At 40.0% G+C, this 15,192-nt stretch overlaps 1 protein-coding gene and 1 pseudogene across 4 annotated transcripts in view; one reads left to right on the top strand and one right to left on the bottom strand.

Moving 5' to 3' along the window:
• Nucleotides 1–1,876, top strand: part of THOC2 (THO complex 2) — a 143,435-nt gene extending 141,559 nt beyond the window's left edge. For all 4 annotated transcript variants that reach the window (XM_036270266.1, XM_036270257.1, XM_036270261.1 and 1 more), the window contains one exon: nucleotides 1,778–1,876. The gene's annotated coding sequence lies outside the window, so the exon portion shown is untranslated. The remainder of the gene's footprint in view (nucleotides 1–1,777) is intronic.
• On the bottom strand, nucleotides 1,597–8,320 carry LOC118635302 (annotated as a pseudogene).
• Between the last annotated feature and the right edge of the window lie 6,872 nt (nucleotides 8,321–15,192).

Genomic DNA, 15,192 nt, shown 5'->3' with positions numbered 1-15,192 from the left:
TGTAGTAATCATTGACTGTGTACAAAAGTTTTGTTAGGAGATTGAAATGATAGACACAAACTGTTTTTCTCTTTGTTATCATCCTTTATACTTTTAAAAGTACTGGGTGTGAGTTCTGTGCACTGATATTCATAGGCACCAAAAAGTTGGAGAGAATAGGAGGAATTTTCTATTTCTTCCACTTAGGGTAGACCAAATATTCACTAAGGTGCCGTGCTTCTTTAATTTGGACAGAGGCATGAGTATTTACAAAAGGCTCCCATGCCACATTTACCCTGGAGCGTAATTGTCCCTGATACATGCATTTATCCTGAGAGTCACCTTAGGGTACGCTAAGATTCAGGTTAAAAATCCGAGTTTTAACTCTGAGTTACATTTTACCTGCATGAAACATCCCAGGAGGTGTGTTTGCTGTGTTAATAATTTCTAGGTAGCAATACTAAGGGTAAATGAAAGGAGTAAAGTGGATGGCTGTCCCTGTAACTTCTTTCTTCCTCATAAATATTCATTTGACTTTTTAGTTGTCAATTTCATCCATATTTGCCTTCTTATTTGGAGGGAGGTAGGGGGAGGGAGGGAGAGAGAGGGGGAGAGAGAAGGAGGGAGGGGGAGGGGGAAGGAGGAAAGAGAAAGAATTAGAGAACTAGTATCATGAAATCCTGACAGCTTCAGTCACTGGTGAAAAATGAAGGGAACTAGATTCTGGGATGCCTTCTTTGAGGGTGAAGATGCTTAACCAAAAATAATCTATTCAGTGGACTTATATTTTCTCTAAAATAAAATTTGCCACTAAGAAGGCTCTTTCATGAAGAATCTATGAACTATTGCAACATTTCTTAGGACCTTCTTAGTGAATTTGATCATAAAATTAGATTGTGTGTGTGTATGTGTATGTGTTCATAAAAGCATACCTCTGGTAAGAAGGCTGAATTTGTATTTGTCTTTCTTCTCTACTTTGATGACCAGTCTAGTTGCTCTTTTCTCTAGACCACACTTTTCAAACTTGCTTCTTGTTGTCATTGGTCTCTCTAAAATAACATTATTTAAAATCAGCCGCCTCAATCCTGAAGGGGGTTCTCTTTGAAGTTGTTTCATGCAGTTTTCTGATGCCCTGACAAAGGAGGAGGGCATGGTGGAACATAGGCAAATGACGATGTTACTAATTCAGTAGGGCCTGTTTCTGGCAAGTAAAAAGAAAAATAAAATCTCAAAATCTCCAGATAATTCTTAATAGAAAGTGATTTTTACAAAAGTAGTCTTGTCTTAGCAGAGTGGCGGCCACTTTTTGTAAGATGTGTCCTGCAAACATGGTATTACCAGTGCAGCCTACTCCAAACTAAGCCTGAAGTAGAAACCCTTTGAGAAACAGCAGCAGTCCTAGGTGAAAAAGATAGATCTGTGTGATCCATTGCATTTAGAGCCTGTGATTTCTTATTTACAGTGGTTAAAAGTGGCCCATATTTGAAAAAAAAAAGTTAATTGAAAAAACCTTAGAGAATGTTCCAGATAATGTGATATAAACTTATTGTTAGTGAGAAGAAAATATTCTGCTGGAAGATAAGAGTCTTAAAGGCTGAGTTTGGCACTGTTTCATCACTATGTAACTTTCTTCTTGATGTAGTTTTCTTTCTGAAGTTCACTGAACTTGGGGTGGTTTTCAAGTTTGTAATCCAACATTTCAGCATTATTTTATAAATACAATCTGGACACTGCTGAGAGACTGACATCCAGTATCTTCTTTCCACTTGCTTTTGTGCTTGCTGATTTGTCATTCCAGGGTATGGACAGATCCCTAAGCTGAAGGTCTCCCAGAGGAGGATGCCCAAGCTCCATGCGTCACTCTCAGAACGATATCTCCCATAATTAAGAGCTTCTGGTGCTGTCCATTTAATGGGAATCTGCTTTAAGTCAGAAGATGAATACACACCACCATCCTCTTGATGAGACATTCCAAAGTCACTGATTTTCAGAACATTATTTTCACCTCCAAGACAGTTCCTTGCAGCAAAGTCCCTGTGTATACAATTTTTACTCGAGATTCGCCATCCAGAAGCAGCATCTAATGAACATTTCACTAACTGTTTTAGTTCATTCTTCTTTCTCAGAAAGGAAAGGAAATCACCTCCTGGAACCAGTTCCTTAATGATGTAGATAGACTGCATTTATGTGCGAACTCCTATAATTTGACAATATTGGGATGATTGTATTGCTTGAGGATTTTGGCTTGTAAAAATTTTAATTTCAGTTCCTGGGAAATATCATCTTTACATGTTTTAACAGCAGTAGCAGTTTTATCCTTTAATATACCCTTAAATATGTCACCAAAATTTCCCTTGCTCAGTAATTCTCCCTTTGTGACATCTTCATGATTGAGAACCCATTTCTTATTCTAGTCATGGCCGTACTGATACCATGATATGCTCGATTGGAACATTGACCTTTTTGCTATTTAAAAAAATTGAGATAAAATTTACAGAACATAAAACTCACCATTTTAAAATGGCTTTTAGTATATTCACTATATTGTATAACCATCACCACTAATTCCAGAACATTTCCATCACTCCACACCTGTCAGCAATCACTAACTCTCCCGTTCCCCCAGCTCCTGGAAACGATTAATGTACTTTCTGTCTCTATAGATTTGCCTGTTTTGGACATTTTATAAAAATGCAATTATGCAATATGTGACCTTTTGTGTCTGGCTTCTTTCACATAATGTCATGATTTCAAGGTTCATCCATGATATAGCATGTATCAGGACTTTATTTTTAAATAACTGAATAATAATTCATTGTATGAATGTGTACCATATTTTGTTTATCCATTCATCAATTATGGACAGGAACAATGATTTTAAGTATTAAAATTGTAAGTTCAACATTAGTGTATCCACAATAATAATTGTGATGATATCAAGATTATACATGGTGTGAACAGAATGCTGTATAGAAATGATATGTAAATTATTTGTCAGCATTTCATGCAAGTGTGATTATTTTCTAAGGCTCTTCTAGCTCTGGTTTTATGAAATATGTGAATGTAGTATTTTCATCAATAAAGTTTAATGCGTTAAGCATTAGTTTAAAAATGAATGAAAAAATGTTAGGCAGATAAGTTATTTGCCACATGTTGTAATGATTATGTTTTGAATTTATTTCAGTATGCAGTATTTGAAAAATGTCAATACATAAAGGAAAGAAAATGAGTATAATTAAGTCAATATATTTTTAAAGCAATTTTTATAATTTAGCAGACATTGCATCTTAATATAAGTCACTATTAAAATCATGCCCTTGTGAAAAATGTGATGTCATTTTTCTCTTTTTTGGTTGATCATATAAAATTGGTTTCTTTTCGTTGCTATGTGTTCTATTTACTTTTGGCAAGCAATTGCTTGCCCCTAAGGAATGTTTTACTTGTTTCTGTTTCATTTTTTTATTCTTCCCTTCCCCATTTGTCCCTCTTTCACAGATGAAATGTTCAATGTTTTTTATTTTGAAGTCATCATAGTGTGCCTGTCTTTAATGGTTTCTGAGAGTGGGCAATAAGAAACACACAGATATTTCATCCTTATCTAGGGACTTAAATCAAACCTTTGTTATTGATAGAACTCACTGATTTTTCTTTCTTTGTTAAACCAACCTTCCTTCCTCTCTTCCTTCCTTCCTTTTTACCTTCTCCTCTTTCCATCTTCTTCCCTCTTGTCATTCTTCCTCCTTCCTTCCTTCCATCCATCTATCAATATAATCACTTTGTTTCTTTCAGATGAGATTGGAATGGAATGGTTCAGCTGTGACCAGAAATTTAGTTTCCTGAGTAGATTGCCAAGAATCACAAATGAAGAGGGCCCAGTTGCATCTTCCTAAATTATTTATCTGCTTTATTGCTCCATGCTGAAAACTTAAAATTGTTGAGTTGTACATTACTGTATTTAACCTGTTGTTTAGTTTCTACATATTTATTTTCAGTAAATGGCTGAAAGTGTTAGCTAGTCCATATTTTTAGCACAGTGTGCTGCATATAGTTCCCAAGAAGCAAATAAGGTTTCATGTGTACAGAATTTCATTTTAGGTTTAGTTTTTTTTAAAATATGAAATGTTTTCTTTTTATTGTTTGAAGCTGAAAATAAATAGTTATTGAACCATTTTGAATTTACCTCATTTTAAAACTCATTTTTAATTTATTATTTGGTCTGTTTTTAATATTAGTCAACTAAAAACAAAGTGGGAGCAGTGGCTAATGAAATACTTGGGGATTACTTTATATAATATGTGTGCAACATTAAAACCTGTTTAGAAAAGAAAAAGGTATCAGCACTCACTTGTCCCTTGCCATTTTTTCTTGTAATTATGTTAGACTAATCTGCAGGGTGAGGTGGGGAGGGGGTATCAAAAGTTAGTTGTGTTCTAATTCTATAGCTAGAGGAGCTTTGTATTCCTGAACTTTCATCTGGAAAAGCTTCAGTGACATTTTTAAAAGAAAAAAATTTTAATCTACTGAGTTCTTCCAGTGTAAAACTTCTTTTTTCTAAATAAACAATAGTTTTCTCAAACGATTGTGTATCCTTGTGTGTATTGTTGCTTAGCAAAGATAATTGAGTAAGGTTCCTAGCTAGCTTTTTCTCTTGTCCCTTTTGTCTTAGTCCATGGACTATAATGTTTTTGAATGACATCTCATTCAATGATATGGAAAAATTCTATTTGCTCACCTCAGTATCTGACATAAACAGTGGGCTGAAATCATGCTGAGAGTTACCATTTACCCTTCATTTCCTTGGAACCAATGCTTCCCATGCAAATTAATTTTAAAATGACAAGGCTATAATTAAAAAAAATGTTTTTATTGATTTTTAGAAAGGAAGGGAGAGATAGAAGCATCGATGAGAGAGAAACATTGATTTGCTGCCTCCTCCATGTCCTCTATTGGGAATTGAGCCCACAACCTGTGCATGTGACCTGACTGGGAATCAAACCAGTGACCTCTAGGTGCATGGGGCCATGCTCAACCACTGAGCCATACAGGCTGGGCAAAGCTATACTTTTTAAAAGGATCGGACAATACTGAATATATTGGCAAAGGGTTATAAATCTTGATGTTCCTTTTTAGGTAATTGTAATTTGCAAACTTTGATGACCACAATAATTATTTGTGGGAGAGTGATCCATTCAGTGACTGTTGAGCACCCATAATGTGCCTGGCATAAAAAGAAATGATACATCTTAGAATTATTTTGACGTTGACAAAATATGGTTTACCTCAAAATCATTTGTTTGAACTGTATCAGGGAAGAGCTTGCTAGTTGTTACGTTGCATTCACATTTTATTTTATTTTATTTTTTATCTTTACCCGAGGACATTTTTGCATTTATCTTCAGATAGAGAGGGAGGAAGAGAGAAAGAAACATCAATGTGAGAAAGACATATCGACTGGTTGCTACCCACACAACCCCAACCAGGGCCAGGGACAAACTGCAACTGAGGTACATGCCCTTAGCAGGAACCAAACCTGGGTCTCTTATCTGCGGGCCAACACTAACTGCTGAGCAAAGCTGGACAGGGCTGCATTCACATTTTAAAAATTATACAGTTATGTGTTTGAAAGAGAAAGTTTGCTACTAAGCATAGCATCTCTTCTGATTCCCCAGATTATTGAACATAGGCCATCTTTGCTTGTGTCCTTGCTAGAAATGCACTGAGGATGAAAAATGCTAACTTTGAATTTAACTGCAAAAATAATTTATGTTCAAAGTAGCAAATCTGTATATGTGTAATGATCGCTATTTTTAAGCATCTACTCTGTTCTATGTCAGTGGAGTTAGCTTGAGAAATGAGGGCCAAATGAGTGCTACTGGTGGTTAGTAAGTTTTCTCTAAAGGATCAGATAGCAAATGTTTGAGGCTTTGCAGACTATGTGGACCCTGTTGCGACTCCTTAGCTCTGCCACTATAGCATGAAAGCAGCCATAGATTATATATATATGAATGAGTATAGCTGACTTCAAATAAAACTTTATTTACAAAAACCTGTTATAGAGAATCCTGTGGAAGATTCATATAAATATTTGAGTGTCTCTTAGCACCACAGGTATAACCATGAGCAAAATAAAGTCCCTGCCCTCATGGAACTTCCCTTCTAGTCAATGGAGGCAAACAACAAATATTTAATGTTAGGTGGAGGGAGGTCCTCTGAGGAAAAATAAAACTAGATGAGGAGGTTGGGTGAGGCAGGGCTTTACTGCTTTACGTATAGAGTGATCACATGGAGTGACTATGCAAAGCAGGATATTTTGAGGCAATTTTCACAGTATGAATATTTTATTGCCAAGTAATGTGAGCAGGAACTATCCTTAATCCCCCACCAGTCTTTGAACCTTTACATGAAAATCATGTAACACACAGGATTTCTCTCAGGTTGTAGGCTCTGAGCTCTAGTGGCTGTTGTCTAAGCCTGACATTTTTTAGAAAGGAGTTTTTAACTTTAGGCTCATAAGTGGACTTGGAGGATATCTATGGACACCCCCCCCCCTTCTTGAAACAATTGAATGCAAGTTGTGGTATGTGCATTTTTCTAGGTACATAGCTTTCACTCGATTCTCAAAAAGATAGACCTAAAGTGGTGAGTTTGTTTTTCTGGGTCTTGTTCCAAAGAATTCTAAAACCTTTATAACTAACCGGAACCTTATTCTCTTGAGCTCATGAGAAGTTGGGAGGCAGTCATCCTTTCCCTACCTTATCTTAAATGGTAGGGGAAAAAATTAGAACATCTTCCCTTGTCTTGTCAAATGATCTATAAGTGATTTGCAGTTTATTGGAAAATCATTAGTTTGTGGTATAGTGCCGTTTTCTATTTCAAGGGAGCACTTTAGCCAAGTATGCATGGAAGTCCGAGTAGCCTTTCTCCCCACCCAATGATTATTTGTTTTATTTCTACCCTACCATATTCCAAAAAGGATTTATGAAAAAGCATACAGTACAGTAATTAAAAAGTAAATGAGAAAATTTCTGGGTAAAATTACCCAAAATGAGGTTAATACCTCCAAATTCTGTGTACACCTGGGCCATGAGTCAGCTCTGAGAAACCTGACAGGCCACACAGTGAAGGTAATGTGGGCAGTTACAGTAATTACAGTGTCCATTATATAAAAAATCCAGTCATGTGAAGAAGAACATCTTCTGGCAGTGAAGCCTGAAAGAGACTTATTTGCATTCTTATAAGAAGAAACCCTGTCGCCCTGGCCGGTTTGGCTCAGCGGTTAGAGCGTCGGCCTGCGGTCTGGAGAGACCCGGGTTCGGTTCCCGCTAAGGGCGCGTACCTCGGTTGCAGTTTGTCCCCGGCCCTGGTCGGTCGTGCGGGTGGCAGCCACTCGATGTGTCCCTTTCATGTCGATGTTTCTCTCTCTCTCCTTCCTCTCTCTCCCTCCCACTCTATCTGTACAAAAAATGGAAAAATATCCTCGAGTGAGGATAAAAAAAAAAAAAAAAAAAAAAAAAGAAGAAACCCTGTCTTTTCAGTAAATAAAACAAAGGTAGGTATCTTATAGTGGTCCTAAATGTTAGCTGATGGACAACACCTCAACTCATTCTGGTAAGGATATTTCTACAGTGACACAAAAATATGTGGTCCAGGCACCCAGATCTCTACAGGAAAATATTTTTGAATATTTGGGACAGGGTTCCTCAACTGGGACATATGAAGACCTTACTTTTTTTTTTTTTTATCATCCTCACCCGAGGACATTTTTCCATTCTTTGTTCAGATAGAGTGGGAGGGAGCGAGAGGAACAGAGAGAGAGAGAAACATCGATGTGAAGGGGACACATCGAGTGGTCGCCACCCGCACAACCAACCAGGGCCGGGGACAAACCGCAACCGAGGCACATGCCCTTAGCGGGAACCGAACCCGGGTCTCTCCGGACCGCAGGCCGATGCTCTAACCGCTGAGCCAAACCGGCCAGGGCTGAAGACCTTACTTTTTATAAGCATGTTTGTAATGATCAGAAACTCCTATGACCATTATTTGGTTCCCATGATACAAGTAACATAAACAAGATCTCTGTTAGGCACAGTGCTGAGGTCCCAGAAAACCTCAGTGGATTGTTCGTGGGTTCCAAAGAAATAACCTGGAGGACTGGCTGTGAAAGACATGGGTTTATTAGGAATTAAGTGTGCACTGGTGGCATCCAACCAGTGAAGTTTACCTTCACACCAACTGCCACCAGTGAAATTGTCCCACTAAGTCCCACCTGGCCTGTGGACAGGTCACACTGGGGCAGCCAGCTGGTGCTGTTGATTTGCTGCCACCGAGGCTTTTCCAACATAAGCTTTTACAGAGTATAGAAAACAGAGAAAAGCAGGACATGCAGAGAACGGGTAATAGGTCCCAGCACAAGCTGTGTGAGATCACAACACTAGCTGTTTATAATCCAGACTCAAATCTAGAAGCCGTTTCTTGGGGCTTTCTTTGACTGAGTTGCAAGCCAGGTTCCCGGGTTCTCACGTTCCACTTATAAATGGCTTTCACTATTCCCACAGGGTGGAGGGCAGGGAGTTGGAGCATGGGAAGGGGCCCATGTTCCCATTTACTATACAATCTCATTAGTTGATATGCTGTGCCAGGCCTTTAGATTTTTATTGTTATTTTTTATGGATACTGATCTCTAAGGCTACCTCTTAAGTAGAATAAAACTTTTCATATTATAGCTGTTTAATATTCTCATCACTTATTAGAAGCATGGTTTAAGTGTTTAATTTTTTAAATTGAAGTAACATTTCTAGAGACACTGTTAGGGCCAAAGAGATTTTATTCGATCTGGAGTTAAGAATAAAGAGGAGCTGCTTAAAAGATGCTAATTTATGCTAATTGAATACAGATTATGTTGTATTTATAGACACAAATGGACATGATAATTAAGAAAAACAATAGAAGGATATTGGAAATGGTGACTAAAGGAAGTGTGGCAACCTGAGAAGATATACTTTAATATAAGAATAATTGCTTTTTGTTTCTTATTCTTAAGTACTCTTTTAAGCTCTAATGACCATTATTTCTGTATGGGTAAGGCTAACAAAGCTTAAGTCCTATGATGTTAAATGGAAATGTTTAAAAGAGGAAAAAGGAAAGGAGAATATTTTGATTGAGAGCAGGGCACATGAACTTGGGAAATACATCATTGTAAGTCAGAAGTAGCCTTTATTATAAACTTGAAAATGATTGTAATGCTGGTTTTTGTCAGTTGACAGCTAGATGTCCTTGGACTTGAGTATCTGGTTGATGAAGAGTTACTATTATCCCTGTCCCCACAAAATTCTAACCAGAATGATATTGTACTATATTCAAGGTCTTCTTGATCCTAATTTTATGCAGTATGTACTGGTACTCATCTCCTAGGGACATACATCATTATTAAAAAATATGAGTTGTAATTAGATGTGCCACTGCTAGGTGCTATTATGCAGGCACATTTAGTGCTTTCCAGAATAATTGATACAAGACGTCAATAATACAGAAAAAATATCATGCTAACAAGATACAAGCAGGAAATGTAAAATGAATAAGGTATTCATACCACATGCATCTGGGGTCCGGTTGTATTTTAAGATGATGGTGAGTACTCAGAGTAAGAATGACCTTAGATTAGGTGTGATTTTGGAAGTATCATTCTCAATAGGTTGATCTGGGAAGACTTCATGAAAGATTTGGATGTTCAAGAAGCTAATCTACAGGGTTGGGCAAAAGTAGGTTTATAGTTGTTTGTATAGAAAACTAATACAATAATTAGTAAATAATAATATAATATGAAACTCTGTTTCGTGTGCACACAACTGTAAACCTACTTTTGCACTCCCAACCCCCTGTATTTCCACTCAGACCTAGAGGGTGTAGTCTTTTCCGGTCTGGTTTAACCTAAATTGTCACTGGAGGAGAAAGAATGTTGAAATTGGAATTCAGACCCATTCTGGTATAATGCAGAATCCTTGAAGCCAGTTATCATATTAGGCCAGAATGGAATATTTGAGAGGCAAATGTTCTGTAACTCTTTGGATTCTGTTCCATGCTGCCTCTTTGTCTTGAACCATTTGCATTTTGATTATGATGTGACTTGGTGTGGGCCTCTTGGGGTTCATCTTGTTTGGGACTCTCTGTGTTCCCTGGACTTGAATGTCTGTTTCCTTCACCAAGTTAGGAAAGTTTTCTGCCATTATTGTTTCAAATAGGTTTTTGATTTCTTGTTCTCTCTCTCTCCTTCTGGCACCCCCAAGATGCGAATGTTGGCATGCTTGAAGTTGTCCCAGAGGCTCCTTACACTATCCTCATTTTTTTTTTTTTTTGGATTCTCTTTTTCTTTTTGCTGTTCTGATTGGGTGTTTTTTGCTTCCTTATATTTCAAATAGATGGTTTGCTTCTTGGCTTTACCTAGTCTACTATCGAATATGTGTAAATTATTCTTTATTTCAATTAATGCCTCCTTTATTTCTTACAGTGCATCCTTCATTTCTGACTGGTCCTTTTTTATGCTCTTGAGGCCCTCACTAAGTTCACTGAGGTTCTCACTAAGTTCATTGAGCATCGTTATAAGCAGTATTTTGAACTCAGCATCTGTTAGGTTGCTTATCTCCATTTTACTTAGTTCTTTTACTGGGGTTTTGTTCTGTTCTTTCATTTGGGACTTGTTTCTTTGTCTTCTCATTTTGGCTGCCTCCCTGTGTTTGTTTCAGTGTATTACTTAACAAGAGGTACGGGGCTAGCTGAGACCAGATGCTGCGTGTTTGAAAGAATTGAGGAAAACCTGAAGCAGGATCCAAGACAGGCCAATCCTATAGTTAACCAACTGGCAACAGCTTGGGTTGGCCAAAAGTTGGGTGGGGCGGGGCCTCAGGGTATCACCAGGGTGGGGCAACCACTGTGAGCCAGTTTGCTGGAGTCCCAGATATGGTGGCTGTCTGCCGCCCCAGGGAAGGTCTCACCAAAGAAACAAAGGCCTCTGACAGTACGTTTGTCCTGGAGAAAGCCCCCTCTCCAGCCCTGGTTCCAATGCCAAACAGCTCAGTTTTTCCCTGTATGTCTCTGGTGCCCCTCAAGCTGCCTTTCCTCCAAGCTTAGAGGGAGAGAGTTCAATAAGTCCCTGTGCAGGGTCTTTCAGAGCAGCTGCCTGGGGCTCCAGCTGCCTCAGCCTCCCTGAGCCTCAGTTCCCACTGTTTTATCCAGCCAGAAGTTATGAGGACTTCTCTTCCTGGCACTGGAACCCTGAGCGGTGCACCTGGTGTGGGGTGGGGACCCCTCCATTCTCAGGGAGGACCTTCCCATCCGAGGTATCCTCTTGATTTTTATCTGCCACACGTGGGTGTGGGACCAGCCCGTTGTTCCTCCACCCCTCCTACCAGTCTCGATGCAGCTGCTTCTTTAATTTTGTAGTTTTAGGACTTCCATTCAGCTTGATGTCAGGCGGTTTTGAATAATGTTTGTTCTGTAGTTAAGTTGTAATCTTGCCGTAGTTGTAGGAGGACGCAATACCACATTTACCTATGCCGCCATCTTGACTGGAATCTCCTCTTGCTTTTTAATTTTTCCCCATTTGCTGCTTTATTTGAATATTGTTTTCTACCTTCTCTTCTAACTCGTTGATTCTGTCTTCAGCTTTTTCTAATCTACTATTGAACCCCTCTAAGGTATTTTTCATAACAGCTATGTCATTCTTTATTTCCTCTTGACTTTTATTCATAGCTTCTAACTTTTTTTTTTAAGCTGATGTAGTTTCCACTGAGCTCTTCAAAATTCTTATTAAGTTGCTTGTAGTTCTCACCAAATTGTTTGAGAACCCTTAAATTATTGCTTTGAATTCTTTATCTGAGAAATTCCTTTATTCCATTTTCTGTAGTTCCTTTTCTGGTTATTCCTCCTTTTGTTTCATTTGGGTGTTGTTTCTTTGTCTCACCATTTTAGCTGTCTGTTAGTTCTAGGCCCAGTGAAGGATGTTGGAATGTGTAGGCAGGTTGGTGTGTATCAAATAATGCTGCTGTGCCTCCAAGAATGTTTTAGTGTATGGCACATCTCTTCTGCTGTCGGTGCTGGAGGATTGATATCTGGCAACTGGTATTGGTCTTTCATGCAGGTCTCAGCTGTGTGAGGCTTGCTGCTGCTTGGCTGGGGCACAGCTCCTGATCAGCCTCTCCTGATGGCACTGGGGATGGGTCTCAGCTGCTGATCTGTGCTGCTGCTGCCTGGAGATGGATGTCTGCTCCCAAGCCTCTGCTACTGGGTGTGTGTCTTGGCTCTGAGCCTCAGCTGCTGTTGGGGGTGGGGCTCCACTCCCACTCAGTAACTGATGCTGTGGGGGAATGTGCTTGGCCTCCTAGCTGTTGTTAGTTTTACTAGGGATGTGTCTCAGCTCTTGAGCCTCAGCTGTTGTTAGGGGTGGGGCTCCACTCCTGCTGTGGGGGAAGTTGCTGGGCTTCTAAGCTGATGCTAGTGCTGCTGTGGGTGTGTCTCAGCTCCCGAGTCTCAACTGCTGTTGGGGGTGGGGTTCCACTCCTTCCAGTAACTGCTGACATGGGGGAAGTTTCTGGGCTCTGATCAGGTTTGTGCTGTGGGGGATGGTGCTCGGCTTCCAGCAAATTGTGGCTACTGCAGTAGGCATATTGATAGTGCTGCTACCGTGCTCTGGTCCACGTTGACACAGTGTGGTCCCCTGCTTTGATGGTAAAACGTCCTCTGGTGGACTCAGGTCACTTGGCCCTAGTCACTCCCTGCTTCCTCCTTCCAGAGAAGACCAGGGATCTTCCAAAATGGTGGGGCCTCCTGTCCACATAGAGAGAAGTTCCCTGATGAGCCACTTACCCTGGTAGCTGGCTGCTTTCTGTCCATAGCACAGGGCCCCTCTGCTCTGTGTTTCTCAACTGCTCAAGGTTGCTTGTGCACACTCATGTCCACTCAAACTCTCTCACACTCACTAATACTCTCACACACTCACCCTCACTCTGGTCCTGCCCACTGCCATCTTTTTCTATTATTTCCTTGCCCATTTTCTTCTTTTTCTGGTAGTTCTATGATGCGGATAGTGTTATGTATCATGTTGTCCCACAGTTCTCTTAGGCTGTGTTCCTTTTTATAATTTTTTTTTTTTTATTCTCTGATTGGGTGATTTTTTTTTTACCCTGTCTTCTAATTCATTGATGCGGTCTTCTGTTTCCTCTACTCTGCTGGTTATTCCTTCCAATGTGTTATTTCTGCTATGTCACTCCTCATTTCCAGTTGGTTGGTTTTCAGTGTTTCTATATCTTTACTTATGCTGTTGAGCTTTCTCATGATTATTACTCTGAACTCTCCCTCTGATATCTTGCTTAATTCCATGTCATCTGTTTCATCTCCTGCAGAATTATATTATTCTTTCATTTGGGATTTGTTTCTTTGTTTCACCATTTTGGCTGTCTCATTGTGTTTTGGAGCCTGCCAAATTTTTCCTGTGGGTGTTAGTGCTCTGTTGGTTGTGGCTCCCTCTACTGAGTTTGGATGTGTCTGAGAGGACCCATGTTAAACACCATTGTCAAGTCTTACTTTCCTAGGTAGATTTTCAAGTCAAGGAAAGGATCAGTTATCCTCAAACTTTTTGCCTGGAAGTTATTAGTCTCAGTTACTTGATGAAACTTGATTTGTAGCCCTCAGCTGAATGAGAAACACTTCAGGTGTAAGGATTTCCATTGAGTGGGGCACTTTTTTGCTATCAGATTTGATGTTAATGAGCCTCAAGTTGCATTTCTTTGGCCTGGTGGTGTTGAATTCATGCAAGAGGGGCCATTGCTTCTCCCTGGGGCTCTGGGAAGGAGCTATTTGAGTAATATGGCTACCATCCTGTGAAGGAGTGATTCAGCACAAATCTCCCAGTGTGCTCCCATCCAGCTCTCTCCTGAACCAGGAGTCCTGGACTCTCTCCACACATTTCCAGTCCAGTTCGCTCTCCCTCTGCCAGAACCCAAGGTGAGCGGCTGTAGCTGATTTTGTGCTTTTAAAGAAAAACCCACTTCCTCAGTGGGAAGCACACTCAGCCAATACAGCTCTCTACTGCTGTCTGTTGGCTCCAAGCCCACCCTCACACACCTCTGCAGTTCCTATCAGGATAAATTTGGCATCCTCTTTCTGTCCCTGATTGTATGAGTTCTCTCCAGCTGCTTTTCAGTTGTTTTATTTTTCCCAATGATTTGTCTTTATTTTATTTGTAACTCCAGTTTGGTCCTGGGAGATGGTCTGTGTAGCTTCCATTCACTCCACCACCATTTTCCCCAAAATTACAAGAGATATTTTAAAAGCAAGAGCAACAGTCTCTTCTTTGATCAGAATTCATCAGCTCTGCTGGCCCATGCTGCTCTTTCTCACTCTGAACCCGTTTCTCCAGCCTACCTTCACTGACCTTCCTGGATCTAACCTCTTGTTACCCTATATGTGTGCTATGATCAAGAATCTATTACAAAGGTATGCAGCTTGGAATTTCAGTTACTTTTGATACCACTTATACCTTTTCCTTTAACTTTTTAAAAATATGTTTTGATGGATTTTTTAGAGAAAGAGGAGGGGAGAGAGAGATAGAAACATTGATGTGAGAGAGATACATCAATCAGCTGCCTCCTGCATGACTTCTACTGGGGATAAAGCTCATAACCTGGGCATGTGGCCTGACCGGGAATTGAATGGGGACTTCTTAGTCCATGGGAAAATGCTCAATCCACTGAGCCACACTGGACGGGCTCCTTTAACTTTTATCTGTAGTTGGTTCAGGTTTGAGTTGTTTATTTTTCTGCAGGTGACTATGAAGAAACGTTTATTAAAGCTGGGGACAGACAGTGAAACAAGGAAGAGTTTAGCATAGAAAAAGCAACAGGAAAGCCTAGGCTGGGCTGCCCTAACTCTCTGGAAAGTCAGGGGAAAAGGGGCCTTGGGGACATGTTCAAGAAACTAGCCTGGGATGAGCTGCCACTGTCTATTGCTCCCCTGGTTGCAAGTTTCATGGGGCTTCTTAGAGTTTAGGAGATACACACCTGTGGGGAAGAACAGGGCAAAGGTAATGGCATGGGCTGCTCCCCAGAGGGAGAGCGCCTTAGGGCTGAGTTTTGTTCTCTATTACTTTTCCTTACATAGTATCCTGGATGTTGATGATTTGGGGGAAGTGTTGCATGAGCTTTTAAAAATTCAGTGCTATAA

Source organism: Molossus molossus, unplaced genomic scaffold (genome assembly GCF_014108415.1).
Source record: "Molossus molossus isolate mMolMol1 unplaced genomic scaffold, mMolMol1.p scaffold_m16_p_2, whole genome shotgun sequence".
Classification (NCBI taxonomy): domain Eukaryota; kingdom Metazoa; phylum Chordata; class Mammalia; order Chiroptera; family Molossidae; genus Molossus; species Molossus molossus.
This window is presented reverse-complemented; position numbering and strand designations above follow the sequence as displayed.